At 41.8% G+C, this 27,733-nt stretch overlaps 1 long non-coding RNA gene and 1 other non-coding gene across 2 annotated transcripts in view; one reads left to right on the plus strand and one right to left on the minus strand.

Moving 5' to 3' along the window:
- LOC131827309 (uncharacterized) overlaps positions 1 to 27,733 on the plus strand; it is a 38,250-nt gene that overhangs the window by 3,599 nt on the left and 6,918 nt on the right. The window contains exons 2-3 of the long non-coding RNA XR_009351973.1: positions 3,537 to 3,727; positions 5,057 to 5,108. This is a non-coding gene — a long non-coding RNA (uncharacterized LOC131827309). The remainder of the gene's footprint in view (positions 1 to 3,536; positions 3,728 to 5,056; positions 5,109 to 27,733) is intronic.
- On the minus strand, positions 9,858 to 9,992 carry LOC131828427 (U8 small nucleolar RNA). The gene has a single exon (XR_009352436.1). It is a non-coding gene; the product is annotated as a U8 small nucleolar RNA (small nucleolar RNA).

The raw sequence follows: 27,733 nt of genomic DNA on the forward strand, positions 1-27,733 counted from the left end.
TTAAGTAAAGTTGCTTGTAAAGAGTCATTTGTGAGTCATGCCATTAATATGCCATCAGAGATAAAGAATGTTCCTGTGTGTTGTTGCATCATATGTGTGGCTTTGTTCTTTTGTTCTTCCTTCCCCTCAGTCTCATGCTGGGAATGCGGCTTTCTTAGGAAAACAGCAGTTCACTCACTATGCTGTCTTAGCTAAGACTCAAAGTCACCTGAGCACCAATGCCAGCAGAGTCTTGGGAAAGCCACTGATAACCACTGAACTCTCTGGGACAAAGTTTTTCAAAGACCAACTGGCTTTTATCCCCATGTTCTCAGCTTCTTGTCAGTGAGACTCATTGTGCTAGATGAGAGGAGGGAGGCAGACCAGGAAGAGTTTCAGGAAGCCTGGAACTCAGAGGGAGATGAACAAGACCCTGAACCCCAGGCTCCATGCAGAAGCAAACCCTCAACAGACAAAATCAGCATTGATGTATATCCTCAGGATTGCCCTGGATAACATCCTGGTGAATATAAATTCAATATTACTTCTAAAACATGCAAAGAAATAAGTCACGACAAGGAAAAGCAGCAAATAACAAACAATAGAGTGAGTTCCCTCGAGTACTTCAATAATTGCAATTACCATATACAGACAATGACGTAACTGTTTTTATTTGAAGAAATGAAATACTATGAATGACCATAAACAGGGGACAAGACAAATTTCTAGGAATATCTTTTAATAATCAAATTATACAAGTTATAACTGATAAAACAAGAAACTCAATAGATGGGTTACGAGTAGATTAAATACAGCCAGAGAAAGAATCACAAAGCAGAGAAGGAATTGGCCAATGTTGAGCATGGAGAAATTAGATAAAAAATGTGAAAGAGGGGCGCCTGGGTGGCTCAGTGGGTTAAAGCCTCTGCCTTCGGCTCGGGTCATGATCCCAGGGTCCTGGAATCGAGCCCCGCATCGGGCTCTCTACTCGGTGGGGAGCCTGCTTCCTCCTCTCTCTCTCTGCCTGCCTCTCTGCCTACTTGTGATCTCTGTCTGTCAAATAAATAAAACAATGGTCATTAAAAAAAAAAGATTCTTTAAAAAAATGTGAAAGAAAGGTGAATATATACAAAGTATATAGGAAGAGGGAGGGAGAGGGAGGGAGAGGGAGGGAGAGAGTATCATTTTCAAGTTGCAAGAGGGGAAAATGGAATCAACAGCAACAAACTTATTCAAACAGAAGGGAAAAAAAAAAAAAACAAAGAATTAGCAGGGCAAATAGAAAGCACAAAGTAAGGTAAAGATGAAAAATAAGGCTTCATATATAGTAACTGCAGTAGATTAAAATGACCTAAACTTCCCACTGAAAATACAGAGTTCCAGTTTCACATAATTAAAAAAAATCTACGATGCCCTATTTAGACACAATTCTCCTAGAGCATGGGCATACAGCAAGCTAAAAGAGGTAAGGGCTACAAGGCAAATACTAAAGGAATCTGGAGCAGTTATAAAAATAGAAAAATTATTACTAGGGATAGTAATGCTCACTTTATATTTCTGTGACAATCCTGAGTTTGTGTTATCCTAAATAACTACAAAATATATATGGCAAGTACTGAGAGACTATAGAGAGACCCTGAGATATTCTCCACCAGAATGGAAGGTTGTGACCTCCCTTTCTCGTAACTAATGTGTCAAATAGACAACAACATTAGTATAGAGATACAAGACTGGTCTAACACCACTTCACAAACTCTGTTCAATAGATGTCCAGATATCCTGGCATTCAACAATGGGGAAATGCACATTGTTCTCATGTACAAATGGATTATCTATAAAAATTGAATATGCAATAGATCATAAAGAAAATTTCAGAACTTAAAAATTTTTAAAAAACCACTTCTTATAGATTTTGTGCTTTGACAGCAATGCAAATTAGTTAGAAATTAAAATACACATTTCTCTAAAATTTAAAGCCCCCTGTGTTCCATAGATGAGGATATCTAGGAAACAATGGCTGAAATCCAGTTTAATAATTATAACGGAGAGGAGGAGGAGAAGGAGAATAATTTTTCAGCTGCAGGAGTTCTCATATGCCTTCATCTACTAATAACCTATACCATTATCATCTAGCATTTAATGCATCGTCAGCATTTAGTGCAATGTTTCATATGTTCATTTTACCATACAATTTTCTACTCATGGAATGACTCATGGGACCAGGGTTCTGTGGAACACACTTTGGGAAACATTGTTCCAAGGTTCCCCTGAGGTTAACTTCACATAAACCATATTATTTCTATTAACCCTATTTCACTTGCTTGGACAGCCACATGGACGGATATGACATCTGACATCAGAATCCCTCGTCTGATCAAACCACACGCCCAAGTTGCAGATGAGAAGCATCACCAGACCTTCGACAGTGCATTACAAGGAACAGAGCAGAAGCCCTTCACCAAGACGAAGCCATGCGCAGAGAGGGATATTTGTGTCTTAAAAGTGTTCTCATCTTTCAAGACCCTCGCACTACTCAAATCTGTGTCAAAGCTCTGAGACCCACTGTACGATCCCTTAAACTATTTCTCAAACTTGTCAGGACAACCATGACTCTCTTGGATTTGACCTTCATCCAAAAGCCCCACTTTCTAGACAGTTAAGAGACCTGACTTTCTTTCCAGCTCAGTGAGTCTGTGACAGGACGATGAATCACTGTGCGGTTGAAGAGTTAATCTATTATGTTGCCTGCAGCACTAAGCTCTTTCTGCCCCTTTCCGGGGCTTTCTCACATACCCTCCCTCTTGCATTGAGAGAATTCATTAGTTCTGATTTGTCAGGGGCTGTGTTAATAAGCAACCAGATGGATCGGAGGGACAGAAAAGCAGTGAACCCCCTCTGGGGATGGGGCAGCTCTGAGCAGTGTTTTAGTTTAGTTTAGTTTAGTTTTGTTTTTTTCTACAGGAATCCAAACACTCCAAGGTAAGAAATAAGCTCACACGTCCTGAGTTCACTTAACTGTGTTTTCGTACATCTGAGGAGATATATATGTGTTAACTCAGGGTAGTAATTTTTAAAAGTTGTCCAAATGGGGCACCTGGATGGCTCTGTGGGTTAAACCTCTGTTTTCCGCTCTGATCATGATCTCAGGGTCCTAGGATTGAGCCCCACATCGGGCTCTCTGCTCAGCAGGGAGCCTGGTTCTCCCTCTCTCTGTGCCTGCCTCTCTGCCTACTTGTGATCTCTCTCTCTCTGTTGAATAAATAAATAAAATATTAAAATAAAATAAAATATTTTATTTTTTATTAATTTTATTAACTTATTTATTCATTTATTAAATTAATTTTATTAATTTCCAAAAATTCTTGATAGTCCTCCATCCAAAAGATGGAGCACAATTCTCTTTCCCATGAGTGTGGGTTGAACTTAGTGACTCATGAATGAATAGAATATGGCTGAAGTCAAGGGATGTCACTTCTGAGATTAAGTTACAAATGGAAGTTGTTATCCTCTCTTGGGTGTGTTCACTGGCTCTCTCTCTCCTACAACTCTTACTCTAGGTGAAGCTGTACCAGCAGTCCATGGAGAGGTCTGCAGGGAAGAGAGAGAATCCTCCTGTGACAGCCACATGAATGATATTGAAGGCGAGCCCTCCAGGCCCAGTCAACCTTCAGAGACTGTAATCTGTGTCAACAGTATTACTGAAATCTTGTGAAAGAACCTGAGCCAGAACCACCAAGCCTCAGAAACTGTGAGTTCATAACTGCTTATTGTTTTAACAGGCTAAGTTTGGGGTAATTTGTTATGCAGCAGTAGATAACTAATATACCCAGTGATCAGAGCTGTTGAGGGCATAGGGAAGCCATCTTAGGTAATGGGTATCTACTTCAAATGCCTGGGGCCGTATTGGTCTGGCAGGAAAAGGAATTCCCTATAATTAAAAGGCTCACTAAATAGAAAGGAGGTAAGGATAGAAGGAAGCTCATAAGATATAGGAATGGTCCTGCAACTCAGCTCTCTACCAAAACCAAATCAAAGGGTCAGGATCCTGGCCATATGGACATAGTTGTGGGGTGGGCAAAGTGTCAGGCATGAGACGGTGTTGGCAAAGGTGTTGATGCGGATTGTCTTATCTGTGACAAACCCTAGTGTGATAAGGGTGTGGAGGAGCCTGAGTACCAGTGTTAGGTTTGGTTGGCTGGTGACTATGGCTATGGTGGTGATGAAGAAACTGAACCAACTCCAATGGGCTCCACCAAAGCTTTGCCTGGGGATGCTGGCAACAGTGGTGCAAAGAATCTTGCAGCACATCAAAAGGAGTTGGCTCATCAATGCCTAGAGCTTTAAGCAGGATGGGCTAAAGTCTGGTGTGAGTGATCTTGATTTCTCCTTCCCACAGAGGATGGTAAGTTCACATTTGAACAGGTGGATTGGAATTTCAAAATTAAAACCTAAGGCGTACCTATTCTTTTAAAATTGGGCATTACTAAAACATTAAGAAACTAGATGTCTATATCTTTTCCTTTCTTTTCTCTTTTTCTTTCTTTTCTTTTTTTTTTTCTTAAGATTTTATTTTTAAGTAATCTCTACACCTAACATGGGGCTCAAGACAAGAGTCACAGGTTCCACCGATCAAGCTAGCCACGCAGAAAGAGACCTTTCTTTATCATCTCTCTAATAATTTATTTTGAGACTTCTTGAAAGAAAAATAAAACAGATTAGAAATATTTAAAGATCTTAAAGAACAAAATTTTAATAACTACTGCCACAAGATGTGCCCCCCAAATTTCTATTTCAGGAAAACTAATTCTGATGTAGTCTTGTAATGTTTGTCTGAATAAAAATTCAACATGGAATCAGTTTTCTGTTCCTGATGGGTTCATTGTTCAAGTGACATCAAGGTGACATTGTAACAATATTTTTTCTGAGGAAAGGAATTGATTCATTGTTTTAAAACCTACTCCAAGAATAGATTTTCACTAATAATAGAGTTTAATTAACAACAAAAACATAGTGACATGACGCTATGTGAGAATAGACGGTAAAACTAAAGGAACAAATTTATCTGTTTCTTCAACAGATGTTCGCTGGAGGTCCGCCATCCGTCAGTCAGTGTATGAAAGACCTAGAAGGTGAGTTGTAAATAGCTTGAAACTGAATGTTTGTCAGGCGGATGAAGATGATGAAGATGCTCCCTGCTGCTGTTGAAAGCTAATATTACTCAGTACTTTATGCCCAGAGCCAGGCTAAGTACTGCACAGTCATTAGCTCACAAAATTGTTACAATAACACTATGAAGTTGTTACAACTCTGATTCTCATTTTGCAGATTAGAAAAAGAAGCTTATTAAATTAAATTAATTTTCCCAAAACATAGGTATAGACAGGGGCCTATATTGACAAGCAAGATCTGATTCCAAAACCTGTGTTTTCATTTCTATATCATCAGGAGAGAGAGGAAGGGAGCTGTGTGCACGGAGAGAATAGTATTAGATGCTAGATAAATTTCAGAATTAAAATCAGCACATGGAAGCCATAAAGAGAAGAAGCACCCTCTGTGATATGGAGAAGCAGCTGAGAAGTTCTCTCAGAATGCAGATGAGAAGGACAAAATGTGGAGCACTGGAGATTGGGAAGGGTATCAGGGTAATTGGAATTTCTGTGGAAGAGATCAGAAGCCATGGAAAAAAGGAATAATATATAAAAGAATAAAAATTCCTTTATTTAAGAAAAACTCAATTCTGCACCTTGAAAAAAATTCATTCAGTAGACTAAAATTACCAAAAAATAGGAGCAATAAATATGTTCTGTGTATTTTTATCTTCAGTGAAAAGCAAGAAAATGCACAGATCCTAAGTGTTTGGTTCTATAAGTTTCAACACACAAATAGAATAGAAAATAATTCCCAAATCCTAGTAAATGCCTTCATGTTCCCTTAATCATTCTTACTCCCAGAGGCACCACCATTCTGATTTCTCTCATTATAGATTAGTGTTGCCTATACTTGAACTTCATATAGATGGAACTGTATGGTGTGCAACTGTCGGGCTTCTTTTCTCCCCATATGCCTTTACTGTCCATCAGTAGTTTATTTCGTTCTATTGTTGAGACATACTCCATTGTATGAATAAACAACAATCTGTTTGTCCTTTCTCTTGCTAATGAACATTTGGATTGCTTCCGGTTTTTGACTATAATAAAGTTGCTCTGAACATTCTCATACAAGGCTTCTTGTAGACATATGTTCTCACTTCCCTTGGGTAAGTACCTAAGGGAGGATGCACTGAGACAGGGCGAGCTTGTGTTCAACTTCACAGGAAACCATCCAGAGCTCTAGATAGCGGTTGTAAATTCTTATGCTCTCACCAGTAGTGTCTCAGAGTCTTAGTTGCTCCACATTCTAGCCAACTTTTGGGGCTCTTGGTATTTTTCATTTTAATTTGGGTATGAAGTGACATCTTGTTGGTGGTTTTAATTTTCACTTTCTTGAAGACCAGTAACACTGAGCATCTTTTCCTGAGCTAATTGGTCATTATCTTCCTTGGTGGTGTCTGTTCAAATCGCTGGCCCATTTTTAACATAATAGCCTCTCACAGTAAGCCAGGTGAGAGGTTATGAAGACCTGAACTAAGGTTTTCATTATGGTGATAACAGAATGGTATGAGAGTGAGGGAGGGCAAAGTGAAGACTGATCATTGAGGGTCTGTTGTGATAGATAATGGCAGTAATGGTGAGTTCATTCAGACACCCAGGACTTGTGGTCCTAACCATTTCAACACTCCTATCATGACTCAGCAGAAATCTTGGAGGAAAACTTCTTTACACCTGGTCTTCATCCAACACCCACTCCAGCCTCTACTGTCTACATCACATCCTGAAAATCTGAGGTAACCTATGTGTCTCATTGGCTCAGAAGTTTCTAGAAGGTCTCCATGGGAGATTTTTTTTTTAAAGTGTTAAGTTTTCAAAGCCAACACAAGCTTCTCTAATGTTTTGTGTCATGTTTATGCCCCCTGCCCCAATGCCTGTGCTTAATTTGGTTTAGATTTCTGTAAAAAAATGAATTTCATCATGTAATCTCTAATAATCCTGCCCCAGAACAAGACCTTCCTTGGGACTGTTGAAATCATGACTCTTGTATACTCTAAAGAAACATGGGTGGCTCTTTCTTGGAGTTATCCATCATTTACATATAATGATGTTTTTGCCTAGTTATTAGGGAGACCAACCTGTGGATAGAGTAAGTCCACTTCTCATTACCCAGAACCTTTGCATCATGGAAGTGTTTATGTCTTGTTTAGAATGAGCTTAGTCACAGTGAGCTTGCACTTTATGAAGCCATGATGAAAATCTCTCTTTAAAAGCCTTTTCTGAGTCATTTCCAGAAAGATCCTGATGCCTTGTTGGTTTCCACTTCCCATTTTTCCCCTTCATTTGAATGTGTGTTTGAACACATGCCTCATTATAAATGCTTTTGGATGGAAGTTCCCAGAGCAGGAAGCATGAAATGAGCTCAGTCAGCTTTATAATATAGAGGTTTGCTTTCACTTAGTCATTAATGTGCAAATGATGGAATTCCTATTGGTTGGATCCAAGAAATACGTTTGCATAAAATGAAGCAAATATGAAGTGCATTTTGGATGCTGTGAAAGAGAACAGCCTGGAGTCGCTTAGATTGGAGTGTGTACACCATGAACTCATGGGTTGTGATCTCAGTGTGCTGTTTATTTCTGTGGTATCTTGCTCCATTTTGCCCTGAGAAGTATAAGGAGACATGTATTACCAAACTATAGTAAAACACTGTACTGTGGCAGTTGATTGAAAAAAAAAAAAAACCTAATATCATGATATTTTAACAATAGAGACAAGAAACCGACTCTAACTATAAAGGGAATTCTCAGAAAATGTTGTACAGGGAGTAGAAACAGAACACAGAAGTAATACCTGAAATTTTTTTCTAAGCTGAAGACAGATACAAGCCTGCAAGTTGAAAGGCTCAACAACACCAAGAAAAATAAGTAGAAGGAGACTTATAGACCTTGAAGATATGTTTCAAGGCTAAGGGGACCTTATTCTTAGCACCTAGGGTGAGCATTTTAAAGGTAGACATGCAGTCAGATTGTCTTCAAACTTATCTTCTGTAGGACCAAGTGCTAAAAATCAACGTATCAGTATCTCTACAATTCTGAGGGAAAATTACTGTAACCCGATTCTTTAGTTTACAAAGCTATTATTTATGTGTAAGAGAACATACAGATTCTCAAGAAGGTCTCCATGGGAGATTAAGTTCTTCTATATCTAGAGGAACTTAAAAAGTATACCGTTTTAGTTTCCTACTGTTGCCATAAAAAAACCACCACAAACTTTGTGGCTTACATAGCACAGATTTATTCCCTTACCATTCTAGCAGTGAGACATCCTAGAATCAAGGGCTACATTTCTTCCAGAAGTACTAGGGGAGATTCCTTTCCTTTGCCTTTTTCAGTCCCTAGAACTCATCCATGTTCTTGGTCTTGTGGTTCCTTCTTCTGTCTTCAAAGCCAGCATTGTTGCTTCTCTGACCATTCACCCATCCACCCAGGTCCCTCTGATGCTCCTGTTCTGCCTCTCTCTCCCATTTAAAAGGACCCTTGGGATTACACTAGGCTAACCCAAATGACCCATAATCATCTCAAGATCCTTAATTTAATGACATCAACAAAGTCCCTTTGTCATGTAAGTTTATCTGTTCACAGGTCCTGAGAATTAGGATACGAACATCTTCTGGGGGTAAGAGGCATTATTCTGACTACCACATGTACCAAACAAACCCCTTCTTGAAAAAAGGTAAAGATCATATACATCTAAAATTCTGTGTCTAGGGGTGCCTAGGTGGCTCAGTCGGATAAGCGTATGCCTTCAGCTCAGGTCATGATCTCATGATCCTGGGATGGAGCCACACATTGGGCTCCCTGCTCAGCAGGAGTCTGCTTGTCCCTCTCCCTCTGCTCCTTTCCCTGCTCATGTTCTCTTGCTCACTCACTCTCTCAAATAAAGAAATAATAGCTTTAAAAAAAATAAAATTCAGTTGGAAGAAAACATAGAATAGTCAAAAAATTTTGAAAACAGAAAAGTAATGATTAGAACATACCCTAATAATCTCTAAAATTGTAGAGCTACAGTATAATTGACACCAGAACAGACAGACTGAAAGTCCACAAATAGGTCCAAACATCCACATGAATTTAAAGCAATGAGAGAATGAGAAAGAAATCCAATACAAGTTGTTAGGAAAACTAACAAATCATTTGAGGGGGGGATGAAAAGTTAAAACCTAAATTTGTATCTTATGATTTAAATATACATATTTTAAAAAATGAAACCATGAAACAATTGGAAGAAAATTTTATTTTTCTTATCTATTTTTGAAGATTTTATTTTTAAGTAATCTCTACACTCAATGTGACACTCAAACTTCGACCTGGAGAGTAAGAGTCACACACTCCATGGACTGAGCCGGTCAGGTGCCCCTACTGGGAGAAAATTTTTGTGACTAATTCTGTAATTTTAAAATAAACATGAATTTCTAACTATAACTCCCAAGCCAGAAACCCTTAAAGGAAAATAGTGGTTGTATATGAAAACATAAACAGCTAACTAATAATAAAAATGATTTCTATATGACCCAAATAGTTGAAAGACCTATGATAAGTTACTTATAACAAAATTGGCAAAAGTTAATATTCTTCTTATATAAAAAGCTGTTACAAATCAATAATTAAGAGACAAGAGAAAGGTGGGCAAAGGATAGAAATAGACACTTAGGAAAAAGAATTGAATAGACCAAGCAAACATGAAGAGTACCTGTCAGAGGAAATGGTGATTTTTTTTTTTCCAGAAAGTATCAAATAGGAGCAGTCAGTGTGCCATAAGTCCTGATTATGTAGAGATGCTAATCACAAATCATGCAAACTTCAATTATCACGTTCCAATCTGCCTCTAAAAGCAGAAACAGTTAAAGATTATCCTACCTGAAAATCCCAATGATTTTTTGTTTTTTAGATAGTATTCTGTTTTGATGTGTGATTTTAATTGGTTCAAACTTTCTGCAAGCTAACAACATTTAATAGAATTTCAGATGTGTATATTCTTTGTAGCAGCAAGTATAATTCTTCACCAGGTGGTTGGAATAATGCCTTGACCAGCAGGGGGTAGTTATGCAGTTCTCATGGGGTCTCCCCTCTATTGGTGATGGGCAGGGGGACACTTTGTTTTCATTTAACACCTTCCTTCCCTCACTCTCTCCTGCTCCTTACTTCTCTCCGTCTTAAGCGCTGACCCAGGAGATCCCTTTAAGTCACACTCAACTATAGCGAATTAAAGGATGGGGAGGACATTCGTGGTTCTGTGAGAACAGCCTGAGTGTGGGCAGGCATAATGCCTCCATTCCTAGAGCCCCCACCCCAGGCTGGGGCTAGCAGAGCGTGAGGCACCTGAGACCTTCCATTCATGGGCAGTCTCCTCTCTTGTTAGGTCTCCAAACACAGCAAAGTCCCTTTCTTTCTTAGAGTTTGAAAAGAGTTTCACTCTTTTCTCTCTCTTTCAGGAATATTTAGGAAGTTTCTCTCCTTGGCCATCAGTGGGAAAAAAGAAGCATGGTGGCGGGGAGGGGGTTTTGTGTGCTTACCTTAGTTAAACCTGAAATTCAAAAAACAAATGCTCTTAGATAAATTCTAAATCATAACATTTGGCATCCTAACAGCCTATGTGTGTGCACGTGGGTTTTTTTTTTTTTCCTTTATAATTAGAAGTTTACACCTTTGAGGATTCAGGTCTGCTGCTCCCATGGGAAATAGAGTCTGGCATCTTAAAGGAATTAGCTGCTGCTTAGCCAGCACACATTAAGAGCAGAAAATACATTTAAAATAAATTAATCCTTTACATAATTAAAATATGAATGCTGACTCTAGGGCATGTGCCTTCACTTATATACGCAAACACTTTCTCATCCAAAAATCAGACATTTTTTATTAACAACACTTCAACTTCAAAAGAGAATGACAAATGCATATCTACAGATTCAAAGTTTAAAACCTCAGGAGACTTCAATCCACTGTCCGCCATTGCCCGATCTTGTCCCCACACCAGCCCCTGCAATTGACTAGCCCGATGGACCAGTGTAAATTCTAAGACAGATGCAGGAAAGGCATTAATGCGAATCAACTTTATTCTTAACAAAGCCGAATAAGAGTATCAGACATTCCGGAACTCTCTTCTATGTGCTACAGTTTCCTGTCCACATTAGGCTCTTAAGTTGCTAACTGAAGGGGTGTCTGCGCAGAGAGGCGATGTGCCAGATGGCCTCACCCTAGACAGTCCTTGCTGTTGGCCTGGTTCCACCTGTCTCCTCCTGGCTCTCAGATTTCATGTCTTCACTGTTCCTGAGAATCCAGCTCCCTCTTAAAAGTGGAAAGTGATACAATAAGATGTGTTCATGATTACATTCAAATGCATCGATGGCCATTTCTGACCCTCACAAAGCAGCAGGAAAGCCTAAGGGTATTTTCATATAACAACTCACAAAATAGAAAGAAAGCCTTCACTAACTTTGCACACTTGTCTATAATTGTGCTAGCCCTGCATTCTCATTAGAATATAATCATCCTGCTTTTCATTTGCTTAAGCTGCCATCTCTGCTTTTCCATTGTGAAGGGTGGGGAAGACTTGATTACTTGCTTCAGTGTAAAATGTGTAATTTTCCCCAAAAGGCTACTTATACAGACGCATTTTCCATCAGGGCTCCAGAGCCCAGAACAAAATTTTGATTAATAGTCCATCAAGGGTTTCAACATATGGTTCAGTGTTCAAAGGATTTTAGATAAATCCACTAAAGAGGATACAACTCTGGTTATGAATATAATAGTATCTGGCTTTCTGGCGGAACTGTAGCCAGTTTAATATACAGATGCCGGATACCCTCACATAGGTGGAAAGTACCTTGCAGGCAGGGACCTGGGGTTCCTCAAAGGGTATCTCTAACATGTGACAGCGCCCTGGACACACTGAGGACAATAAGCATTAAATGAAATGTTGCTCAGCCTGATGAGATATATAGAAACCGTGTGCAGAAAATCAACAACTTCGGACAGATTCTCTGAGGATCATGTTCCTCCTGGTGCTGCCCATCATTACATAAACTAGTTAAATTCTTCACTGGGCCCATTCAGTCAGCAAGCACACACTGAGCACTCACTCACTCTCTACTACACCGTGACCCTGGAACTGATCAACAGCTCATCAGCAGAATCCATTTCTTCTTTTCTCTGAGTCATTTCCCTGTCTCCCTCACTGCAAAGACCATGTGGTTGGTTCTATCTAGCAAGTGGAAGATGAAGAAAAGTGTCTCTCTTCAGGCGGTCCTTTGGAGTTCCTCAGTTCCCCCCTCATTTCCTTCCTCCTCCCAGTTGGCTGAATCAGAAGCAACATGGCAGCCATGGAAGCCGTGTGCTGAGGGTGGGAGAGCCTTCTTCAGCCTAAGTCCTTGAACACCCCACCAAACTGAGCACCTGCCCACGACTGTTAGGTGAAAAGAAAAGAGCTTTTATCATCCTGAATCCAATCCCAACGAAAACATCGGAGATACAAAGTCAGAGGAGATGTCGTCCTGCCTCTAGGGGGCATCTAACCCCAGTATGGACTTCGGCGGGCCGAAGATCACCATATGGCCCTCTATGCCTCCACAGAAGAGAATCACACACAGAAAGAATCCCTCCATGACACCTGCTCGAAGATCAGCAGACCCTTTGTGAAAAGACCCTAATTCGAGACCAGTAGCCAGAGATGGCCTGCCCTCAGGGATGAACCGAATGCTGCAACCAGCCATATATGGGGCGTGCACATCAAAGGATGGGTTTGTGAGAGGCCAGACCGATGACTCCGGATCCCTCATGTCTCAGCCAAGTGGCTCAGCAAGTGTTTGGCAAGGGGACGCTCCCTAACAGAACCCTTCTGACCAAGGCCCACCTCCTCCACCTAAGGCCTGCTCTTTGCTAGCAGACAAACTGTTTCCAGTATATTCATTTGAAGGACCTTGGTATCCTCCACTTTGAAAATACTTGCATATGTGTTTCTCCTTTAGTCCTCTAAATGACCTTGCTGAGCCGTGAGGCAAGTTGGCTCAAGGTCATATGGCTGGTGGAGATGTTGGAACTCAAATGTTCTGACACCTGATTCATTCAATGTCCTCCCCATTGGGTCAAACTTTGGCTTTATGTCAGGGCTTGGGACACACTTTCCTCTATAGCCCAGTATTCTTTAATACCTTGGGTGTGTGAACCCATGAACCAGCAGCAGATGAGCTTGACCGGAGAGCCAGGAGCACACAATTCATGCTCTGCCCCACCCAACCACTGTACCACCCCAGAGACAGCATCTTGGCTATGCAGAGCTTCGGGAAAATGTCACGGGTAAGATTTAAATGTCACAGTATCAATCTGGGTCTCATGTTCAGTTCCCCAGGCAGCATACAAATGAGGAGGACCTAAGGATCATAAAGGTTTGCCAAAAAAAAAAAAAAAGAGAGAGAGAGAGATTGAGACACACGCTGAGCTATTTGTTAAGAATGTCAGGGTGATACTGATAAATTTCACTGAGGTTTCACTGGTATATTTGAATTTTAGTTTCCATAGAAGTTAGACCCTCAACATCCCCCTCCTTTCTGTACCTCACAAATAACCCCTCACATTACTTACTTCAATTCAATAAATATTTACTGAGCACCTACTAAGGGAAAGGCTCGCTGCTATCCACCTGCTATCCACCTCCATGATGGCACTGTGTCAAATCAGGAAGATAATTATTCACAAACAGGGAAACTGATCGTTCCTGAGTTCTTCAGCCTTCTGGAAGCTGTCTCCATTAACATCCAAATGAAATACCTGAGTCCCCACCACGGATAGAAGGAAGCCAGCACTGTGCCTGGGGTCTGAAGGCAGGGCATGAAGAGCAGCAAGTGTCCTATTACCCGTTACTACAGATGAATGCTACTGGCCCAGCTCTCAACCCATAAGATTACCTCTCCTCCAGCAACTTCATTCATATGTGTCTTTAGCAAGTGTCTATGGAATTCCTACTAGTTCCCAGGCATTGCACTGCATGATGAATAAGACAGAGAGCCCTGTTCTTGTTGTGACCGTGCTCCTTATAATCTAGGAAAAGACCCAGACAATTTACTAATCAGCAGTTAGAGAGTAGTACAGCTACTCTCCCTTGCCTGAGCATGGACACACCTCTTCTTCCATCCTTCCCCCAGCTCTACCAACTCCAGGCTGCTGTGCACAAATCTTTTATTGGAAGTTTGAAGAAATGAAGTATGATTATAGGTTAAAACTAAGAAAATCTTCCAATTTAATGTCAGACTTCACTATTCCCCAAAATTCTCTGCCCAGTCCCCACCAAATGGCTTATTTTCCTGAGATTCCAGTATCTGGATCTCTACCCCTTAAGCATTTTCTTCAATCTTCCCCCTTGTTATGAGTTCGATTGTGTCCCTTTCCCAAAAAAGATATGATATTGAGGTCCTAACTCACACTACCTCACACTGTGACCCTATTTAGAAATAGAATCTTTTCAAAGATAATTAAGTTAAAATGAGGTCATTTGGTGGAAGGGGGAGGGGAAAATCCATTATGACTGGTGGTTTTATGAAAAGGAGAAAATTGGACACAGAGACAGACATGCACAGATGTGAAGACACACAGGGAACTGGAATAATGTGTCTACAAGCCAAGGAGCACCAACATGGCTGCCTGGATATTCAGGAGCCATAAAGGGCAGGAAGGACTTGCCTCCACAGGTTTCAGAGGAGCCTGGCCCTGCCAACACCTTGATTTTAGGCTTCCAGTCTCCAGAACTGTGAGACAATACATTTTTGTCATTTAAAGCCACCCAGTTTGTGGTCCCCTGTAACAGCAGCTCGAGGAAGCTAAAACGCTCTCATCCTTGAGAGTCAAGCTTCTAACCTGACCCCTTGAGCCCCCGTGCATGAGGCTGCCTGCAGAAAACTCAAACACTTTGCCATTTCAAAGCAAAGTAGCTCACTTTAATCTCCTATAGCCTGATCCCCTTCAAGGCTTTCCAGAAGCAAAAAAGTCATTTATACCCCACCCCCACCCACAAGAATTTTGCCACTTCCCTACAAGAAAGAAGGAGATGCTGGCAAATTGTTTTGAAAAGATGAAAAGTCAAAGCTCTGGGTAACACGTGGGCTGGGGAGCTCAGTCCCTGACCACCAGGGCCTCTGTGGCACCCAGGTGGGAAGCCCTGGATAAGCGAATGACCTCTGAGTAGCCACCCTCCCTGTGCAGTTAGGGCAAAATCAGGTTTCTAGATTTGATATCCAGTTTCCTGAGAACATGAGTGCACAAGCTACCCAATTTTGGGGTCCTTCAGGATACCAAGAGATAGGCAGCCACCCATGATTTTCCTGCCAACTCCCCCTCCTTCAGGATCTGGATCAGAGTAGTGGAATGGGGTGGTTGAATGGGGCGAGGTGTCTTAGTTCTGCAGCCCAGAAGAAGTGTGAAGAGAATTTTTGCAACAAATGGACAGGGTGGGGGTCAGGGAAAGAATCCAAAAACAAAGATGGCACACAGGCCTGCATGGTGGCTGGAGGTGGGAAGTGGAGTAGCTGTAGACGCCCTTAATGAAATCAGACCCCGGATTGCTGAGGAAAGACGGTGTGCACCGTGTGAAGTACGTGGAATCTCTTTTCCTTCCCTGTCCCAGAGTTTCCAATCTGACCCAAAAACAGGAGGATGATGTGTGTACCTGGATCTTCTCTATGGCTGTAAAGGCAGTAGAAACACATTGGTCCTCATGGAAATTCCATTCTAATTTACAGAAATATGCCAGAATCCATGACTTCTGACTTAAACACCTAGGGCAGCATTCAAGTGTGTAATAACACCAAGTATTTCAGAAAAGTCACAAAGACGAATGAGCCGTCCACCAAATTGATTTCAGTGGCCCAACATAGGTCAATGACAGTTCAGTTAAAGGTCATTAACAAATACAAATTGTGATCAATTATTTAAATATAATTTAAGACAAATGTAGTGCAAAACCTTTCCAAACCAGACACAATCGATTTACTGAAAATAATGTTGTACTTCCAAGAGGCCAGCCAGGCCTGAATCAATAAAGTTACCTCTAACTATAAACCTTTTATCCAAGACCAATTCATCATTATCAATACCTTTTAACAAAACAAGCATTTGACATCCCACTTAGAGGATCCTTAGTGGTGATTTTCCTGAAAAAGCTTATAACCAAACAGTGATTTATCCCTCTGTTCACACGTGCCATCACCTCCGGGTGAGGTTTTGGTTCAAAGGAATCCAAACTGTTATCTCTATGCTTCTGTTCCGAATAGAAACGGCAGGATTTGGTGTTCAATCCAACCTGACCATCACTTACTGGCATCTAAACAGTGGATCTCAATCATTTGATTTCCCCTGACCAAGACGATGGTTCTCACACATACAGAGCCTTCCCCAGGGTGGCCCGGGACAAGCCTCGGTTCTACTCTCTCCTCCCAACTTAGAAACATGTTATCAGAATGCAAGAAGAAATTATTGTGACAACTGAAAAGGTTAATCTTAAATACATTCAAATTCTGGCCAATAAAAATAAAACTCATAAACTTTGGTGCTGAAACCACCGTTAAAGCCACTCTAACGACACATTAGTGGTTGAAAACCACAGATGTACTAGACGCTCAGTGCTTGTGATCAAACCCTCTTCCATGAAATATTATTTTAATGACTTTTAAAAGAGATATGCATGCATGGAGAAGAAAGGAGCATGACCTTGAAACCTGTTAATTAGACAAATGAGCATCTGGTTCCTCCATTAATGGCTCAAAACCAATTCTGCCTCTCTTTGTGGCTTTGCAAATCTCTGCTCTGAGATCATGCAGTGAATTTAACTCTTCATGGGGGAAAATCTGATTTTCCCACCTGCCAAGTCCTTGCAAGGACCCTGGAAGGGGGTCACTCTAGAATGAAGACAGAAGAGAATCCCAGAGAGTTTAGGTTATGGGCAAAGGGGCCAGAAAAGATCTGGTGCCCAGATCCACTTCTCCTCTGGCTGTTTCAGCAAAGCAGGCAGTCGGGGTAGATGACAGGGGCCCAAGCTAGAGGTGGACTGCTTGGTTAGAGTTGCCGTTGCACCAAGAGCTGGTCCTCAACCAGAATGCACAGGTGGGGGCCTTCAGGTGATTTTCAGTGTGCACTTTCTCACCAATCCCTGCACTGCCCTCACCAAACTGTACATGCAATACACTTTTAAGCTTTTATTATGGAAATTTTCAAACACAGGAAAGTAGAGAGTCTTGCAGTGAACCCCATCTGCCACCACCAGCCTTCAACAGTTGCCAACTCAAGGCTTATCTTGTTCATTTATACCTCCAGCCTCCCTCTTCCTCCACTGGATTATGTTAAGAATTTTAATTTACCCCAGATGCAACCCATTAGTCACCTGCTAAACTTGGGCAAATTCCTTCATCTCTGTGAAGCTCAGAGTCCTTGTAAGTAAGATAAGAGCCTTTCTTCCCAGGAGATGGTGGAAATGAAATGAGCTAATACTTGTGGAAGCCTTAAGGGCAGAGCTTGAAAGGTGATAAAGGCAACATAAGCTTATCCCTGTGTTCTTTTCTGAAATTCTAGACATAATCAGTATATCAAACCAGAGGACACATTGCATAGAGGGGCCAAGCAATCTTGTCTTCAAACAAATTCTGTGGCACTGGGTTTTCTCTGCTCCAGTGAAAACCATGAAGTCTCTCATGTTTTCTAGACATTCTTGGGCTACATGCAGTCCCCTTCTGGTCATTAGAATGTCCATTCCCTTTAGGAGTTCAAGTACATGCTTTATCCAGTTACAGCAGCTTCCCCTTCCCAGCCCAGCCCAGCCCTGTAGGCAGTGGGCTACCCTGGGGCTGAGGCCGTTCCTTCTTTATTTCCCCTCATCCTGTGTCCCCACCCAAACACCCCCTCTACACACACACACACACACACACACACACACACACACACACACTGCGGAGAGTCTGCTACAGAGCTGTGGGAAAAGCAAGGATGTTCTGAGTTCAGTAGCACATGTTTACGCTGACTGATTGCTTGTGGAGGAATTTCTAGCTTCTTTAGAGAATTCTTGCCCTGATCTTTGGATGTTTCTTACCTGTTGTTCCCATAATATGGATAAATCCCAGCCAGCCTCTTACCCCTTTCGCTCCCCACTGGGAACTCTCCAGGACCTCAGGCTTGTCTCTGACGCACTTCAGCACAGGATTCGACATCTTGCACTGTGGGCTGAAACGTGTGGACCCAAATAAGGAAACACCCCTGAATGCTTTGCCCCCGCAAACTGGGTGCACACATCCATCCCTGCATGCCCTCCTGTCTGTCCACTCACCCATCCACAGTGGGCCATCTCCTCCTGCCCTTCGTACTTGCTCTGGGCAGTCAGGTGTCAGCCCACTGTGTCCACAAACTACAGGGATCATGCCTCAGACTCTCTAAGAGGGCCTGGTGAAAACCCTTACACCAGCCTGAGGGATGAGAAGGAGTATTTATAGCCACAATAGCCTCTCCCCAGAATCCTCTCTCTCAATCTCTATGTCCCAACCTCAATGTGGGTGAGGGTCTTAAAAAGCTATACAACTGGGATTTTAAGTCTACCTTGAAATTTCTGCATGGAGATTTCATTGGTACACCATTTTACACCCAATGAATATACGGGATGTAACAGAACATGTGGCCAAAGTTAAAAGTTTGTCTGGACCCAGTCAACCTGCCAAAATGGTTTTACTTGGGGAGAGAGATGGAGTGCCTAACCATGGCCACAGGAATGAGAGCCTGGAGCCCAATGGTAGGGCACCCCACAGTCCCTGCTGGGACGTGGGAGGCTCCAACAGCACCCATTGGGTAGATGTCACTGGAATGTGCAAAACATTTTCAAACATGACTCTTGTGGCACCAAGAGAAGTGATGTCATTGTATGCTCAGATGCTTCAGCTTTCTCTCCAACCAGCAAGGAGAGACAGGGGAGTCGAGATCCCCATCTAGATCGCCAGGCTTCTCGGGCTTTGTGACAGGGTGTGGAGATAGGCTGGGCTTTAGGATGGGGATAGTAGACTTCCTAGTATTTTTTTTTTAAGATTTTATTTTATTTATTTGACAGACAGAGATCACAAGCAGGCAGAGAGGCAGGCAGAGAGAGAGGAGGAAGCAGGCTCCCTGCTGAGCAGAGAGCCCCATGCGGGGCTCGATCCCAGGACCCCGGGACCATGACCTGAGCCGAAGGCAGAGGCCCTAACCCACTGAGCCACCCAGGCACCCCTAGACTTCCTAATATTAAGGGCAGTTGAGAACTACGTAATTCCTTGCAAAAAATGAGAGAGAAAGAAAGAGAGAGAGAAACATCTGTGTATGCTTCCAAATGGATGAAATAAATCAATTGTTCTTTGAAATGCCATGCCTAGTCTCACCCCAGGGCCTTAGCACTTGCTATTCCTTTTGTCTGAATGCTCTTCTTACAGCTATCCTTTGTTCCCCCACTTTCTGTTTGTTTGTTTAAAGATTCATTTATTTATTTAAGAGAGAGAGAGAGAGTGCTGGGGGTGGGGAGGCACAGAGGGAGAGAGAGAGAATCTCAAGAAGGTCAGGGAGCCCATTTTGGGGCTCGATCATGTATCCCTGGGATCATGACTGGAGTGGCATGCTCAACCAACTGAGCCACCTAAGTGCCCCTCCCCAATTTCATTCTAGCCTCTTCTTAAATGTTACTGAACTAGAGAAAACTCCTCTGACCACTTATTTTAAGGAGTCATCCCACCCCAGTCAAGCCCTGTCTTCCCTGCTGTATCTTTCTCCAGAGCATACATGATCACATGCATTTTCGTTTCTTTTCCTATGTCCCACTGAAGAACACAAGTTCCATGACAGCTTGGACTTTGTTTTGTTCATTGCCTTGGCTCAGTCCCAAACATTGCCTGGCACATGGGAGGTACTCCAATGCTTATAGAATGAATGATTGGACCCACATCTCCCTGTTCTTTGGTTCTAGCTCTTGGACTGTTTTTCTACTTCACCAACTCATTTTTCTGCAGTGGCCAAACCATTGATCTCCACCTCCCTTAAAAAATATTGCAATCCTGTTTTCCACCTGAAATCCATCTCTTCTGACCTTAGGGGAGGTTTTCTTTTGAATAATTTAATGTCCTTTGGGATTTTTTTTAATGCATTCTTTTTTTTTTTAAGATTTTATTTATTTATTTGACAGACAGAGATCACAAGTAGGCAGAGAGGAAGGCAGAGAGAGAGGAGGAAGCAGGCTCCCTGCTGAGCAGAGAGCCCGATGTGGGGCTCGATCCCAGGACCCTGGGATCACGACCCGAGCTGAAGGCAGAGGCTTTAACCCACTGAGCCACCCAGGCACCCCTTTTAGTACATTCTTATGTGTTTGATTTCTTACAATACATCTATTTCATGGGGAGAGATACCTCTTCTCTATTTTCTCAGATTATTTGTCCTTTCTTGACCTCCTGCATCTCTGCATGTACACTGATGACTTTTCTGTGTTGGTCATTCTTTCAGAATGTAGTTGTTTATTATTAATACTGAAAGTTGAGATGAGCTTTGTTTTCAGTATCAAATGGAGAAAAAGGTAGTGATATATGTTATTATAGAAACTATAAGGTTTTCGTGAAAACCACTAAGAGCAAAACTAAGGTAAATGACAATCTAGGGGGAATATTTTCAATTTACATGAGCTCTACTATATAAAGAGCTCTTAAAATCAATTAGAAAAAAATACTCTAAGAGGAAAATAAAGGAGACATTTAATTCAAAAAGAAGAAAAACATAGAGGCTTAATCTTAGCATTAATCAACAAAATAAAGATTAAAGTAACCATGTGATAGTATCTTTCCTAAGATATAAAGAAAAATAGTATCTTTCTTAATAATAAAGAATCATATCCCTTTATAGCAATGACTGGAGAACTTTCATTTATTTCTGCAAGGAAAATAATTTACTGCAACTTCCCCTGAAAGGGCATTTCTTCTCTATGAATCTGGAATCCTAAAGAAAATGCATATGGCATCTGACACAGTAGTGTTTGCTCTGGTTTAGGGTTAGAGCAGCATTCCAGGCTGTATGCTGAGTCCGTGATGAGGTCTGGTTTGGGGACACCTGCCTCAAGCACTATGACACAGGTGCCCTTCTAACAAGGTCTACGTGGAGGCATGGGCAGGCCAGACTCTCTGAGCAAATCCCGATGGACCATGTTAAGGCTGAGCCACTTATAATCACATCTAAGACCCCAGGCTCCACTCTAATTTCCCTTTCTGTATTTATCATCTTTGCCCGCCCCCCCACACACACCACATATGTACTTGTCATCTCCAGAGGGCTAATAGAAACTAAAATAAAACAAAGGAATACACAGCAAGTGTTTATTATAATGAGAATGAATTTGATTTGCTTCCATAAGTATTCATTACAAATAAAAGCATTCTTGAAATATTCAAAATATTCCATGCATATTCCCCTATAGTTGGAGAAGCATGTGCCAATCAGACAGACTGAACCTAGGGGAGAGGTTGTTAATATATATCACCCCTTCTTTCATAGTCTGTGTTTTGAACCAATGAGATGAAGAAAGAAATGCCAGGCAAGAGATGAGAATATTAGCCTTATCAATGACCGAAGCTCAATGGAGATATGGTTTGAGATCTCAGGCAGGTGGGCTCCTAATACTTTGCCACTGAATTAGTAGATACCTTTCTGGCCATGAGCAGAGCTAGACACCCGCAGGATGTCACCTTTAGGGGATGGCCCTGACTTCAGGGCAGATCTACAGACCAGAGCACTTCTCTGCAGACAATCAAAAAGGGTCAAGAAGTGGGGTGAGGAGAAGAAGCTGGGCTGAAGTGCCCAGATCACTCCCCAGGAGTCGCCCAGAAGCCACTGCTTCTCTTCCTTCTAGGGAGATGTGTGAGTGACAGGTGAGGAAGAAGGGGTTAGTGGTTCTCAGTCCGAGCCTACTTGCACATTAGAATCACCTGGTCTCCCTAAAAGACACAGATGCAAACACACTACCAGCTGCATGAATGGAGGTAAAAACAAGTAACCTGCACTTTCAAAGCCCCCAGGGGATTCTGATGTGCAGTCAGAATTGAGAATCCCTGCTCAGGCTAAAGCCCACCCTATGAGGAAGACTCAGGTGTGGGGACCCAGTGCCTCAGAGTGAGTGGGGCACCTGGGGAAAGAGGGACCTGGTGGTGGTCCTGGAAATGACTCTGGGGGTTCTGTTATTGGTTCTTCCTACCACCCACAGATGATCCAACCAGGACGATCAACATTCTGAACTTTCTATGGATCAGGCCAGTGACATCCTCGCCAGATGTCCTGACTTTATTCCTCCAACCCTGTGGACCCCCTGCAAGCCTGGGGGATGGAAGTACACACCAAGAGCAGGAGCAAAGATAGGGAGAAGTCACTCGGAGCACAGATATTTTTCCAACTCATTCAAGTCCAGGTGGCAGCAAGTCCAGTCACGTCCTGACTCCTGATGCTAACATGTCACAGGAAGAGAGACACGGACCATTCCTTCCACCTCTGCAGAGCTTCCTCAGAAAGTCTACCCAGACTTCCAGTCAACAGGTTCTTGAGGCTGCTCCTGGATGTTTCCTAATCACACACGACTTCAATTAAGGGAAGTAAATGCAAAGACATCACTGTTGGACAAACTGGGCTATAAATAACAGATGCTGAATTGGGCAAGGAAAATGAGAATCATTTTGAGGCATTAACCTTGAAACAAAGGTTTTTCATCCGAATAACTTGTTGCCACCAAAACAAACAAATATTTAAAGCTGATTCATACTAAATATTCACGTACCTGTGGATCAGGGTTCATAGTCACACACTTCGCTCATGTATGCAAACATACCTAGGGCTCATTTGCGTCACTGTCTTCTATGGATGTGAAACCCTCCTCTGGGACCCAAGAGATAGCAGGGCAAGGAGGCTGAACCAAGCATGCCAGTTTCCTGTTGAAGGGGGTGCCGGGCTCCTTTTCTGCAATTCTCCCCCGTTCCCACCCCCATCACCCCAGCAAGATTTCACCTGCGTAGAGAGGAGAGTGGACTTTGCCTCCCAGCATGGGAATGGGAAGGGCTTGAATCCCTGTTGGTCCCTGTGCTGTCCTTGGGTGTTGTTCTCCAGGCGCACAGGTGTCCTCTCCACCCTGCTCTGGGCCCTGCAAAGCTGGACCACATGGACCTCATCCATTGGTTTCCATGTCCTGTGGTGACCAGTTGGGTTCAGCAAATGGGTATGTTAGCAAGAGGCAGAGAGAAGGAGGAGCATGCCCCTGGTTCCTTCCCTTTGGAGTCCCTGAGGACTACCTTGTCCCTTGACTAACTGTCTCATCTCCTAGAAGGCAGCTTCCTCTGTGCAGCCCTCCCATGTCTCTGGGTTTGGGAAGTTCTCCCTCTCCCTGCCCAGGGCTCTGCCCTGTCACCTGTGGTCCCCTGCCTTCAGACACACTTTGGAGATTGCTCCTCTATCTCTACATCAGATAACCCCCTTTTTAAATTTAAATTCAATTAGCCAACTTATAGTATATGATTAGTTTCAGATCTACATCAAATATCCTAACTCAAGTGTCCCCTGTTTCCAGAAAGAATTCTGATGGAGGCTTGGATCCCTCTCAGACCTCTGAGTGATGCTCTGGTCCTGTTTGGGAACTTCTGGCCCTGCTGTGAAAGCCTGAGGCTCCCTAGGCACAGCCAGGAACCTTCTGGTCCTACATTGGTTCTCACTGGAGCTGCAGGTCCTCAGGGTATAAGGCACCTCCAGCAGCCTTGCAACAGGGGCAGTCCCCAAGCCTATGGGACCTTCCAGAAACCCCAACTTCCTTCTTCTAGATGCCTTTGGTGCATAGTTTCTGCCCCTGGCTGGTCTCCTTGAGCTCCAAACAGGAAATGAGACAAAAGACACCCTGCTTTCTTCTTTACTTCTTGTTTTTCTAGGGCTATTATAATTTACTATCCCTAGACCACTCAACCCTGGAGGAGTCAGGATTCTGGCTTTGACCTCTTTACCCTCGTCCCCTCTGCCTCCTTTCCCCTCCCATTTTGAAGGTTCTTCACCCCTTCATTCCCCATGGGGACCTCCTCCAAGTCAAATGCATCTCCTTTCCTATCCCGTGAACCTTTTTGCTCCAGTGTGCTCACCATCCTCTTCTTAGGGGCCTTAGACCACGTGGCTGAGTCTTAGAACTCAGAGAGAAACATAATACTGAAAATTTCCCCATTATACCAGGATAGGCTCAGAAATTCATACTTGGCAAACATTTGGAGGATATAACCTCTTGAAGACTTCAAGCTATAGTAGTGGTATAAGCCCTCCTAAGAAGGTAACTCAGGAAAAAGGGAAAGACATGTACTGCAGGACTTATCAGAGCATTTTCTTCTCTGCCGTGTTTTAAGACCATCTTAGGAGGTACACAGTATGCCTCTTTCCTCATGAGGTTTGACCAGAGATCTTTTTCCCACAGAACATCTCACAGGGCCAAGCACAGGGGAAAGCAGTGTTCTGATAAGATTACATTTTGAATGTCAAAGTTCAAAACCATTTCAGAAGATAAGGGCAAGCTAAATGCATTTCTCTATAGCAAAGGGCAGATGAGAAATGGAGTGACAGGAAGCTTTCAGGCTGAGAGCACAAAACACAAAAGCATAGAAGGACAAGAAATGGATTAATCCACTTATTAAAATACCAAGGTTCTCCCTGGCATGCTACTTACAAAAATATATCCCCAAGGGGGGAAAAAGGGAGATAAAAAATAAAAGCATGAGCAAATATACAACAAGTGAATGTTAGCACATAAAGGAAAAGAAATAAGGTTGCAGAGAAATTGAATTCCAAGCAAACATTATTAAATGGGAGCAAATAGGGCCATTTTTAATGGACATAAAACCCAATCCAATGTAAGAGGATAATGGTGTTAGAGATTTATATATACACTGACTCAAAACCGATAAGGCAAAAATTATTATAATCACAAAAGACATTTAACAGAAAAGCACTGGCAAGATTTTAAAGCAATATTGTCATTCCAAGAGAGAGAAAATGCACACAAAATGTATATGAGCATAGGAGACTTGATCAATGTAATTAATAAGGAGAAATGAATAGATATGTTATAATTTTTCCTAAAATAAATAAGAGTTCTTCCTTATTTTGTGTCCATGAAAATTTGCCATGTTTGCTCTGACAGACCTCATACATTTCTTAAACTAGAAATTGCTCAAAACACATTTTTGAACATAGTACAATGAACTTGAACATTAATAAATGTGTTCAAAAGACAGTATCAAAATCACTCAGAAACTTAAAAATGAAAATTGTCTAAAAGCCGTTAGGATTAAGAAGTAAATGAAAATATCCAATGGTCAGTTACTCAGATGAGACTAGAAGTGAGATCACAGTATTTCAAAACACATATGCCACCACCAGTAAGGTCATCAGAGAGAAACGTACACTTAAAAAAAAAAAAAAAAAGAATAACAAAAAGTACAGGTACTAATATTCACCTCAGGCTTCACTTTTTAATTTTGTTTTTAAATAAAATTAGTCATAAAGAAACCTGAGCAGAGGAATAACAGAAATATGGCAGAAATTAACCGGCAAAAAGAATGCAATCCACAAATACAGCTAAAAGTTGCTTCCTTTCCTAATTAGTAAGATAGCCAAACTTTTGTTAAATCTAATTTTTAAAGTTCCAAAATGTAAAGAAATAAAATTAGAAATTTGTAAGTTGTTATAAGAAAAAATACGACACCATTTCTCACAAAACAAGTCTACTTCATCAAACTGTGTACTAATAAATTGAAAATGTTAATAAGAAGAAATATTTTGTGCAAAATTTTTAAATAATAGAAGCTTTTAAACAAGAGTGCCAATAACTAAAAAATACTATAGAAGTTTTCAAATAATTACTCCTTAAAGCTCTGATTTCAGGTATCTTTTTAAGCAAATTGTACTGAAAATGTAATAGAAAATGCATTTTTGCAATTTCTATACCTGATTTCTACATGTGACTAACACAGAACAGGTATGGCAATTTGTAAATCAGTCTCATATTTAACTAGAATGTAGAGATCCTAATTAAAATCCTACCATACCTCTTTGTACTAAATCTGAACATACACATACACAGAAATATAGAATTTATATCCCGGAATGGAAAGGTGCTGTAATATTTAAATAATACATCATATTGATATTTTTTAAAAGAAAGATATATAAGCATCTCAAAGGTTTTGCAAGTGCTTTAATACAGTTCTGTTCTTTTTTCAGATATAACTCTTTGAAACCAGAACAGAAAGAATTCTTGCCTCACGGATTAAGGATAGTTATTCTAAAAATGGTTATCATTGGAGTCAGTGATTCACTTGGGGTCCTCAACGAAACTGGGAAGGGGGGCAGGAATGGGGATTATGACAATGGCTGCTAATTTATTCACTTATCCAACAAATACTCATTGCAGGCCTGTGCTATGCTCCAGGTGTTGTAGGTGTTGGAGACAGTTTAGGCTCCCCATGGTCATGTGATTATTATGATTGTTTCTATGAATGTTGCTGTTACAAATATCAGCCATGGCTATGGTTGTTGCCATGAATGGTGCTGTTACAATTATATCAGCTGCATCTCTCCCATGCCCAAGTGCAGGACAAAGAAGTATGTGTCAGCACAGGGAATTCACCCAAACATGTGGACAAAATCAACACCTGAAAGAGTTTTCTTGTATACCCAAAATTCCAAGGGAGAAGACATGGTAGCAGAAGGATCCCATTCACAATAGTAACACAAAATATCCCACAAAATAACTGGAAATCATCTTGAAGACTAACAAAAGCCACACTGAGAGCCATAAGAGAAACTGGCAGAAGGGAAGGAAGAGTGGGGATTCTGTACCCTGCTAAGGCAGACTATGGTAAAAATGGCATTTTCCTCCAAGTTAATTTTTAAGTGTAGACAATTTCAAAGAATAACCCAAAGAGAGGTGAGATGTTGTTTTTGTTGATTTATTTTAGAATAGGGAATGGGGATTCTAACATTTTTTTTCCAGAAAAATAAACAGACAAAGTAGCAAGTAAGCATTGAAAAACAAACAAGAAAAAACCACCATGGTGGGAAAGAGCAGGTTCATTGAATGTGAAGACACAGTAGGAGCAAACACTCACACATTCATGAATTTGAGGGATGTTGATTGCGCCTTGTTGGGTGGCTGATGCTGTCATGACCATGACAGGGTAAAGGAAGAGAATCTGTCCCGGCTCTCCTGGAGCTTGTGAGTCAGTGTCAGCTTATATCCAGCACTGGTAAAGACCATGAAGAACAGGGTGCAAGTTAAGAGGGTAGAGAGTGACTGACTCTTCTGGATTGGGTTTCTGAGGAGGTGACTTTGAGCAGAGACTCCAATGAAGAGTCGATGGGAACAAACGGATGTTGGGGAGAGCTGAGCTCAGGTGGAGGGGACAACATATGCTAAGGATGAGGGAGAACTTGACGGGTCTGAGGAAGAGCAAGGATATTCGCATGATGAGGACATCTGTAGGCACTGAGGTTGGGAGGTGGCCAGCAAACAATGCATGTCATCAGTGGGCTTCAGGGGTCCTGCTGGGCATGGGCCCAGTTTCCCCA

This window comes from Mustela lutreola, chromosome 3, assembly GCF_030435805.1.
Source record: "Mustela lutreola isolate mMusLut2 chromosome 3, mMusLut2.pri, whole genome shotgun sequence".
Lineage (NCBI taxonomy): Eukaryota > Metazoa > Chordata > Mammalia > Carnivora > Mustelidae > Mustela > Mustela lutreola.